General features: G+C 43.9%; 1 protein-coding gene across 2 annotated transcripts in view; it reads left to right on the top strand.

Moving 5' to 3' along the window:
* Nucleotides 1-4,019: 4,019 nt before the first annotated feature.
* PIK3CB (phosphatidylinositol-4,5-bisphosphate 3-kinase catalytic subunit beta) overlaps nt 4,020-13,374 on the top strand; it is a 2,502,085-nt gene continuing 2,492,730 nt past the window's right edge. Inside the window, exon 1 of one of the 2 annotated variants that reach the window (XM_069617988.1) lies at nt 4,020-4,211. The gene's annotated coding sequence lies outside the window, so the exon portion shown is untranslated. The remainder of the gene's footprint in view (nt 4,212-13,374) is intronic. The other variant, XM_069617990.1, reaches the window with a different exon arrangement.

Here is a 13,374-nt window from a genome sequence, read left to right as displayed (position 1 = left end):
GTTCTGCCCTGGGTGTGAGTTGGGCTAAAGATGGTATTCTTGTAGTCTAGAGCCTTGAGGGCTAAGTCAAGGGATTTGGCTGCTGGGTCCTTACTGTTCAGGAGACCTAGGTTAACGTCTCCAAGTAGAATGGCTTTTGATTGTTTTTTGTGGTTGTCACAGAGGAGGTGGATGAGGGAGGCTTGGAAGTCTCCTATCGGGCCTGGAGGGCGGTAGACAGTGTGAACAGCAATGGTAAAGTGGGGAGAGAGGTTGATTTTGACTTGAAGGTAGTCACTGTGGTTGTTCAAGGATTTCTCTACCTTTCTGATAGGGAGGCAGTCTTTGGCATTAATTGCTACACCTCCCCCTTTAGAGAGGCGATCTTGTCTAGTGATGGAATATCCAGGGGGTAGTGCGAGGGCGAGCACCGGGCCGGAGGCCTCATGTAACCATGTTTCTGAGATCATGAGCAGATCGAGGTCATAGGCGGTTAGGAGGTCGTGGATGTCAAGAGCGTGGGCATTGATGGACCTGGCGTTGATCATGGCGCATTTCAAATGGGGTTCAGTAACGGCTGGGGGGGGGTGGTTTGAGAGGAGTGGGTGAGGTGGTGGGCATGGTTGCACTGTGGGAGTAGGAGGAGTTGCACATGACAGATTGTGCACTGGGTGGCTCATTTTCAGTAGTGGTGGACACAGGTGGTATCACATTTGGCACAGTAGCATTCAAAATGGGGGTAGAAGAATTGCACATCACAGGTTTTACACTGGGGGCTCATTTTCAGTGGTGGTGGACACAGGTGGTATCACATTTGGCACAGTAGCATTCAAAATGGGGGTAGAAGAGTTGCACATCACAGGTTTTACACTGGGGGGCTAATTTTCAGTGGTGGTGGACACAGGTGGTAAAAGTTCTGTTTTTGATAGTATTTTTGATAGGTTTCCTTTATTTTTGGGATCACGGACCCTTGAGGCTTACATTGTGTATAGTTCCGGACATGTACAGACTTTCTTTTTTACGTCATCCCGTGGAGTAATGGTTTTTTATGGTTTTAAATTTTAGATTTATTTCTATGGACTTTGACGATGGACCACTTTCTATTTTTCATGTCTTGGATTTTAATTTTTCCTTGCATTTTACTTTCTTTTTGGTATTGCATTCATAATTTCTTCATTTGCATGTATGGTTTTCATTTTGTCATTTTGTTTTCTTTTTAATACATTTCATCTTCATTATTGGTGTGGTCTACTCTCATTGGTTTTGTGCATGTCTCTATGAGCATTGGCTCAGTCATGTGTTGCCACTCTGTGGCTCTGTAAGACATTTATTCATGGGCATGCTGGTTCTTTTCAGACTCTCATGGCATGGGTAATTTACTAGGGAGTGGGTGCAATGGATAGTTGTGTGTTTGTACTGGGGATTAGGGGGGTGGGATTTGGGTTGGCATTAGGGCCATGGGTCTGTATTGTTATGACGTGGTGTTTGGGGGGACATGAGTCGGGACCTGCTGGCAGGTGCCCGTCACTGTTGGGGGGGACATGAGTCGGGGCCTGCTGGCAGGTGCACGTCACTGGTGGGGGGACATGAGTCGGGGCCTGCTGGCAGGTTGTCGTCAATGGGGGTGGGATGGAGGGACATGTGTCGGGGCTCACAAGTGCATGGTGCCATGTGGGCTGCCTGCAGGGCATGGTCAGGGGTTGCAAGTGTCCCCCCCCTGTGGTGTGGGCTGCCTGCTGGGCATGGTCAGGGTGGATGGGCTGCCTGAGGGGCATGACCAGGGGTGATGGGCTGGCTGCCGGGCATGCCCAGGGATGTATGGTGGTCCCCTGTGGTGTGGGCTACCTGCAGGGCAGGGTGGATGGGCTGCTTGCGGGGCATGACCAGGGGTGTGGAGGGGGTGGCTGTGGTGTGGGCTGCCTGTGGGGCATGGGGAGGGCACACTCGGGAGGACCCGCACTGCTAATTCGCATGTAAAGCTCACTCGCGTACCCCGGAATACACGTACCCCGCTCCCGCCAGCGACATCGCGTGTAAAGCTCACTCGCATACCCCGGAATACACGTACCCCGCTCCCGCCAGCGACATTGCGTGTAAAGCTCACTCGCATACCACGGAATACACGTAGCCCGTTCGCGCCAGCGAAATTGCGTGTAAAGCTCACTCACGTACCCTGGAATACAAGTACCCCGCTCCCACCAGCGAAATCACGTGTAGGACTCACTCTCGTACCCTGGAATACATATACCCCGCTCTTGCCAGCGACATCGCGTGAAAATCTCACCCGGGTACTCCGGAATACACGTACCCCGCTCCCACCAGCAAAATCGTGTGTAAAGCTCACTCCCGTACCCTGAAATACATGTACCCTTCTTGCGCCAGCGAACTTGGGTGTAAAGCTCACTCGCGTACCCTGGAATACACGTACCCGATCCCGCCAGCGACATCGCGTGAAAAGCTCACTCGTGTACCCCGGAATACACGTACCCCGCTCGCACCAGCAAAATCACGTGTAAAGCTCACTCGTGTACCCCGGAATACACGTACCCCGGTTGCGCCAGTGAAATCGCATGTAATGCTCAATCGCGTAAACCGGAAAACACGCACCCCGCTCGCGCCAGTGAAATCGTGTGACAGCTCACTCGCGTACCCCCAGATTCGCATACCAGTGTGATGAGGAGCCACATTCACCCCTGCAGGCAGCCCACACCACAGACCCCCCCCACTACACCCCTGACCATGCTCCGCAGGCAACCCATCCACCCTGACCATGCCCTGCAGGCAGCCCACACCACAGGGGACCACCCTAGACCCCTGGGCATGCCCCGCAGGCCGTCCACACCACAGGGGTCCTCCCTACACCCATGACATGCTCTGCAGCCAGCCCATCACCCCTGACCATGCCCTGCAGGCAGCCCACACCACAAGGGACCAGTCTACACCCTGAGCATGCCCCGCAGGCAGCCCATCGACCCTGACCATGACCCACAGGCAGCCCATCACCCCTGACCATGACCCGCAGGCAGCCCACACCACAGGGGGACGCAATTTGCCTGACGCAGGCAGGGTACGCGTATTCAAGGTGGTGCGCGAATCCATTTTCATGCATTTTGGTTGATGCGAGCTGGGTACGCGAAGTTTTCCACGCAATTACAGTGTAGGGGGCCTGTAAGCTGGTCCAGGGTTAGCGCGGCCCTTTGCGCCGCATTGGGGATTTCTATGGCTTTTCCTTGTGCAAGGGGCATTCTTGGTGGCGTAACTGGCGCTGTGGGATGTTCGCTGTGCCACGGCTGCAAATGGCTTGGGAAATCCATGAATACGTGGTGCACCAGAATGCTGTTTGGCACACACGGCTGGCGCACGCTCCCTCTCTGCGCTGCCCGTATGCACTACTTCTGCGCCGAATTCTATGAATTACCCCCTAAATGTCATGAATTTAAACAAGTAACCCTTTGCTGTGTTGTAAAACTGCCAACCAAGGACAGCTGCCAGAGGGCCCATTTAAACTGAAAGAGTTAAAATGCCCTGAAGCCGTGCATACACACGGGCAGCTTCTCCTCTTCCTCCCCCAACACCTGCAATTTAAAAATGACAAACAATCGCCATGACAGAAATGCCCATTTTGTTAATTTAAAAGTCTTAGACATTTTAAAAAATGAGCATTCACCTTTACTTAAATGATTGGAAACAAAACACTATGAGGAGAAATGCTATTTTTAAAAAAAATTGCTTTCAGGAAAAATGCTGCTTCACAAAGAACACACCAGCAGCTTGTGCTCTACCTGTCTCGAAAACTGCAGATTAAATTATAGGGGCAATATACTTAATCCAAATTAACACATGTTTACGCGGGTTCATGCGCAGCTATAGCCTCTCCCTTCCTTACCAATGCAGAACTGGGCACGTGGGCGCTGGTGCCACTTTCCTCCGCTCTTTGATAGGTTTAAATTTACCGCCGCAGCTCGTCAGGCCACTTCACCTACTTCAGAGCCCGCCCCGCGTTTCCGTCACTTCCACTGAGGCTCCTCGAGCAGCAGCCAATAGAATGGCTCGCTCGCTCTACCAATGGGTGCCGGCGGTGAGCTGGAGCTTTCCTGAGGGCGCAGTTGACAGGAAAAATTAAGACTGATCATCAGGGACCGCTGTCAGGGCAAGCGTTCAGCAGCGGCTGCGGCACAGGCGAGGTTGGCATCTACCTGACGGACTTCTTCCTGGGCTTCGCTGTCCGAAAGGTGAGGCAAAAGCTGCTTTCAACGTAGCTTAAGGGGTGCCTGCGCAGCGAGTTGCCGACCGCTCGGGCACCTGCACTAACTTTACCAACTGAGCGCCGTGGTAGCGGCGGTTTAGGAAATCCCGTGTGCCAGGCTGGGGGACGCTGAGGCGTGAATCATGTGCACAGAGTGCGCGCATGTATGCTCATTGGGGATCTACATGAATACTCTCTTAGCTGGAAGACGGATTTAATGTACCTGCTACCGTGGTGCATTAAAAAAAAAAAGAGAGAACCTGGTGCTCTGTTATGTCGCTGTAACTGTCCGGTCATTGGCTACCCAATTGTTTTCCCTTTGTTTATTCATTTATTTTAACCGTTTTTATCTCGCCTGTTCCGCAATCTGCCCTTGCTTTGTATGTGGTCCCGTTCCGATCTCGAGAGTCCCACAGCGCTGCCAAGCCTTAGGACTTGGTATTTAGTTTTTTCGATTTTTTTTTTTCCTGTAGCAATCTCGTGGAACACCCGCTCCTTCTCGCATCAAGTACACTGTTTACATGGTTTGTTCTGTGGTGGAGTATTACATTTTAGAGTCGCACCTGCATATATGGTACGCATTGTAAGAAAACTGATTTTCTTTTGGTAGGTATTGTTGATTTCCTCCGTCATTAGGCTCGAAAATTAGCCCTTAGTTGATCGAGCTAGACAGTTTCTGTAAGATGAACCCCTCGAACAACTCAGGGTAAAGAAAATGCATACCATGCAATCGTTATTCTTTATCTCTATGTTCTGTGTCCCATCTACCACATCAACCCTTTGCATTCCATCTTTGTTCTTGTCTATTTCCCTACATATTAACTTTTACTTTCTCTTCCATGTCCCCCCCACCCCCCTTAGGTTGTTTGCTCTTTTCCCCCCTTTTCTTCAAGAATACTTCTACATCAAGTTTGACTTTGTTATGAATGAACTAACCAAAGGTACATATGCTGCCACAGTGAAAATGATAGCTATTTCATAATACTTTTCGTCACAGAGAAGGAAGGACACACTTTATGATTGTACATCGGCTTACTCACTATCTCGTTCCTTCTGATCCTCCTCTGTCATCGTCCTATACCCTCACTGTGCCCTTTCACGCTTCTGCTCACTTGCCCCATTGTAACCCACTTCCTATAACCATCAAAGCCAACCCAATTGTCTCTTCAAAGCTCTGCCTAAACTTCTCTACCAAAGAGGGTGCCACCCCCCCAAAACCCCTTACATAACACCACTATGTCCTCCAGGGATGCCCAATCGTGTAATTTTGTATATTTATGTAGTACTCCTCGTTAGTTTGCAGAATTCCCTCCCAACCATCAAAGCCAACCCAATTGTCTCTTCAAAGCTCTGCCTAAACTTCTCTACCAAAGAGGGTTGCCCCCCCAAACCCCTTACATAACACCACTATTTCCTCCAGGGATGCCCAATCGTGTAATTTTGTATATTTAAGTAGTACTCCTCGTTAGTTTGCAGAATTCCCTCCCAACCCCCCTTAAGTTAATGCTTTGGTCTTCAAACTGTGGGGCCTGAATGTTGTCTGGGTGGGGTGGATGCAAAGCTCTTTAAAAAGAAAGGGAGTACGTTGACTGCTTATTAATAGTAAATATAAGCAGTTATAGCTTGTGGAGGGGCTTGGAAACAATACATTTACTCGAGGGGGTGGCGGGAGCTGAAAACAAAACACTTTGACTACGGTTGGGTTTATGTCACCTGTTTTTTAAATATATTTTCTGTTTGTTTTCTCGTTATGTCCTACTCTTAAATACTGTATTTTATTATAAGTAATTTCTGATTGAAATTGACATCCCTGTTCTTCGGATTTGTATTTATTGGAAGTTGAGACTGTGGCCAGTGAGACTATAAGTAAGGCGTTGTAGGTGTTGTTTTCAGTCCAGCTGTGGTAATTTTTAAGTAGGGTTGGCAAACTGTTGTTTAAGACTTGCAAGAGACAAGTAGACGATTGACTATGGATACCTTGTTTTTTCACTGACATCTTGTCAATACCTTGAAGGTCATGGCCGCTGGGTTACATTTTGCTTTTTTTAAATTGATTTTATGTGTCTTTACTTTATGTAATCCAGCGGTATGTTGCACACAATTATTTGGATTATAAACTGGTCACAAAACGTGCACTTGCTAGTAGTCAGTGATAATTGACTCTTGGTAAGTAAGAAATGGTGTGCTGTGCATGTGGACGTCCGAGGGGCAAATGTTGTGCCTGGCTAGGGCTAGAAAGGTATAATTTAGATTGTTTGTTTGCTGTAATCTTTATATTTGAAGTTGAGGTTTTTGTTTTTTTTCTTCTATGCCTAACTGTGTGTGGAACCCACTTTCAAGTGTTTTTTGAATAAAATAAAGTGTATTATTTACTGTAGTCCTCCCAGTTTCTTATTAGCAAATCCTTATAATATGGTTGCGACGCATGATCCCAGATGAACGAGCTGCCATAAGTTTTCAGGTTATGATTTACTAGTAGTGGGGTGACTGTAGATGTCGGGAGTTTTGAAGGGCGGATGGGGCTAGATTGCATTGCTCAAGTTGTCGCAATACATGTGTTAGTAGGAGCCTCGTGAAGATTGCCACGATGCATTTGCATCTGTTAAGGCACTTTTTTTAAACTGGCTTTCAAGGCATAAATTAGTACTCCAAAATTGATTAGCCAAGATTGCTAAATAAATATTATTTTATTAGCAATCTAACTTATATGATAAGCAATGTCTAAATCCTTATTTTTGCTGCACTAAAACCTCAGCAAATACCTTTTTTGTGTGCCCTTACTTTATTACAATGTTCAGTACTTGCCGTTGTTTAGCCTACACCCATTGCTAAATTGTGAATAACTGGTAGGCTTACAAATGCAGATTTATTTTTAACCCAATCAAGGCCAATACGTGACATTTCTTCCTTACCTGTTTTCGGCCTCATCTTTGCCTCCTGTCTGTACTTAGTCTTTTTCCCCCTCACTATTATTATTGAATTATCCATTCACTCTATCCCATTCTGTCACCCTCCTGTCTCGCCTCTCTTCTACAGGTTCTCCATCTATCCTTTCTCCCTCCCCTATGCTTTCTACTTGTGATCAGTGTCCTCCGATTAGATTATTCCCCCCAGCCAATTGATTTCTGATACATTCCTAAAGTTCCTATCAGAGACTATATAGTAAGGTCCAAATTGGAATGCCCAACATGAATGGGTGAAGTGGGAATGCAGCATGGCAAAACGAACACAAACTATGGAAAAGGTCCAATATTTACTAAGAAGTTTGGTCTCGCAACATGTGGTCAAAGAAGGAAACGAGGCCTAACTAGCCTTCATATTGGGATCCCACATCCCAATTTAAAAAAGTCAGTTCATAGGCTCCCTGGCATAATTTATTAACCACACTGCATCCAGTCGGATTGCAAAATATCATGTATTACCCAACAAAATGTTACTAATTTTACTGCTGGTTCTCAAATTCAAATGTTACACACGTTGTGAATAACAAGATGGATACCTGTGTCAGATAGTGTTTCAGGTGAGCTGTATCCTAGTAAGACTTACTGTATCAGTCAATTCAGAGATCTCAGGTTGTCATATTGTCACCGATGAGGTGGTGAAATAATCACTTTATTCTTGTCTTTTACCCTTTACCATATCACTTTGTGGCACTTGGGAATTTTAATATGTACAGAAAGGAATGTACATGCTCTAAAATGCTAGAAGTTAAAGGACCTGATTTGCGAGCGCGGTTTCATATTTTGAAGTACGAGGCTCAATTAAGTAGTGATATAAAGTGACACGTTGGCATTGCTTTATGTACATTAATATCTTTCTCCAGCAGTATCCTTGCATGCGCCATTAGTGTTGTGAGACAGAAGGGCGAACAAATACTGCAAATTACGTAGGCTCATTTCAGGAGGACTGCTACACAAATAGGTGCAGACTACATGGAATGATAACTCGCCATGTTTGGTAAAACGATCAGGAAGCTCACGTCACATCCATCAATTTTTTTTCAGTTTCCAACTGTTTATCCTAGAATGAATGCTCCATGATTAAACACAATTGACTTAAGTACATTACATGAACGGCACTGTTGGCTATGCAGTGATATTGACCATTATCAGGTGATTCATATGCAATGTTGGCTTATTTTAAAGTTGAGAAATCCACACTGAGAGACCAAGCTAGGTAGCTCAGCAGGTTTGGTAACTGTTCAGAACTGCATAGAACTTTTTTCAATTTCTTATGAAAGATATGCTGCAAATGCAATTTGGACACATTCATGTAAAATAAAATCCCTCTGGGGAAGGGTTGGGGGTACTCGCTTTGCTCAGTTGCTTACTCCTATCTGGGCTAGGTGGGAGTGAGGGATAAAGGGGATTTTGTCTTCCTCATAGATACAGTCAAAAATTGGTGCCCATGAATGTACCTATATGTAGATTTCCCCAATCTTTTTTCAATCTGTATCGCATATGTTTGAATTCATCCTTATGAAGCTGATCGCACTTAGCAGGTGCCGAGACTAGAGAAAAGTGTCGCTCCTACACTAGTTGTGGCGCCTCGTACAGCCATTAGGAAAAATTGCTGACAATTAGAGGTATTTGTCAAAATCCAAGAGCCAGTGTTGAAAAAAGGATTTGAAACCCAGGAGTGCGGCTCAGAGTACCCTGTAAACTTTCAGGCACCTGCTTTACCAAAGGCAGATGTGCAAAATGCCCCAGTTCCCTTTACTGTGGAGCATGATATGATATGATCTGACATTTGTAACGCGCCTATACACAAGTGTTTCAAGGCGCGACGAGGCAGGGAGGGGGGAACAAGGGGAAGACGGACAACGATCCTACTAGGCCAGGTGTCATTCAGACCGCGCAAGTGCATGTGTTGTGCAAACAGCCCCTGAACCCCATGGTCAGACCAGCACTGGATAGCTTTTTGGATAAAAACAATTCATTATTTCACATCCTTTTGAACCTGTTTACTGAGAACTCCTTAGATAAGACCTATTACGGAACAAGGTGCATAGCTGAGAAAGCAGTGTTTAAATGAGGCAGGATTGAAATCAAAGGAGACTCGTTAATGCACTAATGCACGTGGTACAATTGCCGTCATGCATGCTAAATCAAAAGTAAACAATGAACAGAGCAACTGAATTATTTGAAAGGCAAGGCGTATGACGGGCATAAAAACATCGAGCTGCTTAAGATCATCAGTATTTTTTGGGGGGGGGCTCTGCAGTGATTATAAAAAGAGAGCAATTTTAGGGAATATGGCCTAGTTTCTAAAGGTTTCCAGGGAATCAGCAGCATTGACGGTGGTCTCTGTCCCACCCCAGCCAAATGTCTTATTTATTACCCAACAGTACACTTCGTGTATTCTGCCAGCCTTTAATTCTGGACGCCTGGGTTGTTATCTTCTACTAAAAACCTATGAAATTAAGTGAAAACACTTTGTTAAAGGGACGTTATGGTTCAAAGTAAAACCGAAAAACCCTTGAAATTCGGCAGTTATGGTAAGATGAGCAACCATAACTCGCGCCACCGTGCACTACTAACACCCAGGACATCAAAGATGACATCACAAATGTCATTGATGACATCACTGATGACATCACACGTGCATTTACTTTTCATAAAAACTCTGTACAAGGGATTCTTATAATGCTGACCAAAAACTGTTAAGAATCATTGGGATGAATATCATGAGCTAATTAGTGCATTAAGCAATGCATTGATATAAATAGCATTCTATTATGAAGTTCTATCTAGTATACTAAGCTACTCATGCAGAAACATGGGCAGTGTGTGCAGCATACATGATGAAGGTGCCATATTCATAATCTTGCCATGTTGAATAGTGAAATAACTGCTTCTTATTAGAGTTTTGCGTACTGTGAAACATGTAATAAGTAGATAATAAAACCCACTTAATACATAATTATTACAGACAAAACACAAAGAGACAACAACACATACAAATATGAGTATATACAGGGACAGTGAAGTAAACAAAAAAGCAGAAGTAGTAGCAGAAAGAGTTCATAACCTAACTGTCTTTATGCAGAGAAACTATTGCTCTGTTTCAAAGCTGCTACTTACCATATGTATGTGTATCACATGATGTGACTGCACCCAAAGGAAAGGAGAGCGAGTATAATGTATACAAATATGAGCATATACAGGGATGGTAGAGTAATAAAAATAAAACTGAGAAAGTGCTGAACACCCTAATGATTATCTTCATGCACAGAAAGGATTGCTCTCTTTCAAGCCTGTGTCTTCCGCTATGTATATGTTTCATATGATGTGACCTGACCCTAAGTCTACAAATATAGTACCTTTTTCAATTTTTACTTCCTGACTGTTACTGAAGAAAACTATGTGGCCTAGATATGTCAGTAAAGGGGGGGAAAAAAGGGAGAGCCAGACATGTGATGTCATCAATGACATTTGTGATGTCATCTTTGATGTCCTGGGTGTTGGTGTTAGCAGTGCACGGTGGCGTGAGTTATGGTTGCTTATTTTACCATAACTGCCGAATTTCAGGGGTTTTTCGGTTTTACTTTGAACCATAACATCCCTTTTAACAAAGTTTTTTTCACTGAATATATATATATATATATATATATAAATTTTGTCCCAAGAACTGTCAAGTCGTCAAGAAGCACTCTCCTTCCAGTACATTATAAACTCTGATCAGGACACCGATTTGATTCACATTTCTTCTTTATTAATTCTCACCAATTCGTGTAGCACATCATGGCTCAATAACGTGCAACCGCCATTCATCCCGGCTCTCCCAAAACAGTTAACGCGTTTAACGGCAACCTTGCCGCTGGCTCACAACACCTAGTCTGACACTCCCCTTCGTTCAAATACTGGAAGCATTACAATGGACATGAAGAGGACTCGTGTGTCATAAAACGTTGGTGGCCATCTTGTAATGAGCTTCATTCCCGACATGCATTCAAACAACTTAATGTTGCCCCTGAATCAGGAATCGCAATGGGCTATTACAATAACAAGTGTTATAACACATCAGCTGTTCACTCATATTTGCCGTCAACATTATCCACTATTTTGCTCAATTCATTGTCACTTGTCCACTTTGTAACCATATGTGCAACTGATCCCCAAGATGTTTTGGATTTATACTTTACTGTATTTACTTTCTATACTGTAGCGACATGTTACCTTCAGCCATATTGTGTAATGTGGAGGGTCGATCCTGTGATTCGATCTCCCCTCAAGTTTTCAACATTCCGGCTGCATAATACAGTTATGGATAAACATTAAGGGTTCTGTCCTTCTGCTCTGGAGATAACAACTGTAAAGTGCATAGCACAGATTTTTTATCATTTCGTTAGGCAACTTCTTTGCTTATTGAAATACTAACTTTTACATTGTTAGGAAATTGCACCATCATCCCAAACTCTCCAATATACCGTTATATAAAGTGCATAGGGCTATATTTTGACATAGTGCATGGTGCTTGAATGTATGTATGTGTGTATATATATATATATATATATATATATATATATATATATATATATATATATATATGGGTAAAGGTGCTGGGGAGGAGAAAGCTCTCCCACAAACACCTACCAAAAAATGCCCAAGCACACAAGACTTCAAATTGTGTTCAAAATTTCATTTTATTTATCCAAAAAGAGTGAACATAGTATAAAAAGCATACATAACAATACCTAAGCAGACCAGGTGTCATGCAGCACTCACCCACAGCAGGTGGAAAACGCCACGCGTTCCGCTCGACTCGCGAGCTTCCTCAGGCTAGTATGATTCCAAACGTTTGTTTCCTTGTGTTTTATACCCTTGCACTGAAGGTGATTGGGTCTGCACAGCTGTGCAGCTTACATAACGTAAAAAAAGTTGACAGTTACATAACATGAAAAAAACCTTAACAGTTAATTGTTTAGAACTCTATGGTTCTGATTGCAACAAATCCGCCATTGTTCAGTGTGTAAATACATAGTTGCCCACATTTGTGAGTTGCCTAATTCCCCATTACTATACTGGGTGTATGCCAGCTGACGATAAGCCATAGCAGCCCTTCACCTTCACTTGCTTTACAATGTTAAAAGAAGTGACCACAAGTAAAAGCGCTAGTGCGCCTATTTAATTTAATGCTGCACCGTGATAGAAAAAATGTCTTCACAGTGCCGCTTTCTTCCCGCTAGTGGCATAAAATGCCCTAAAACGAATGTGTGCTGCTACTGCCCTGAAACCAAAATGCCCGCTTCCGTATAGTAAAATAAGCCTTCAAGTGAAGGCCCCCCTATATATGCACACTATAAATGCAACGTGGCAATAGCAGTGTATGGCCATATAAAAACAACAATGGTGTTCACTACACGGGGCGAGCATCTGTGGTATAGACAGTCTGATTCTCAATGACAAATTAAAACAATATCACGATTGGTGAAAAGTCACCATATCGAACAAAGTGACTAATGCATTAAAATACAATATAAGACAAAAGCTGAGACCTGAGTTCCTATTCAGTGCAAAAGTATGGCTGTAAAACATCCAGATATCCATAAATTTAAATGAATATCGTAGTGTGTTGATTCATATAATACACACAGCCAATAAGAGGGAGGGTCTACCTAGATCGGTATCATAACTATAGACAATAGTTTGTAAACTTGTGATAATCATATATGCAGAATGAATGGCCATATCAAGGTGTGTTGGTTAATATAGATTAGCACCTGGCTATCAATGTTTAATTCCTCATTCATATAAGAACACATACATCTCTGAGTCTATATTTAGACCATTGGGTTTCAGAGTATCATATTTGCATATGAGCTTGGCTTCTAGTTGACGTAACTTGAGTTCTCTATTGCCAAGTCTTTTATGTTGTGGTATATGGGCTAGTCCCTGGAAACTCATTTCTTTTACATTATTGCTGTGTTGTTCAGCAAAATGTGTTGCCAGTGGATAGGTTTGATCTCCATTTTTTATAGCCCTATAATGTTGCAAGATGCGCAGTTTGAGCGGGCCTATTGTGGATCCTATATAATTCAGGCCACAACTACAGGTAATGGCATACACAACGAACTTCGTTTGACATGTTATTCTGTTTGTGTTTCCATTGTTTGCCATCAACACCAATAAATTGTCTCTTAGATACAA

This window comes from Ambystoma mexicanum, chromosome 10 (genome assembly GCF_040938575.1).
Source record: "Ambystoma mexicanum isolate Mex_15411 chromosome 10, UKY_AmexF1_1, whole genome shotgun sequence".
Taxonomy (NCBI): Eukaryota; Metazoa; Chordata; class Amphibia; order Caudata; family Ambystomatidae; genus Ambystoma; species Ambystoma mexicanum.
This window is presented reverse-complemented; position numbering and strand designations above follow the sequence as displayed.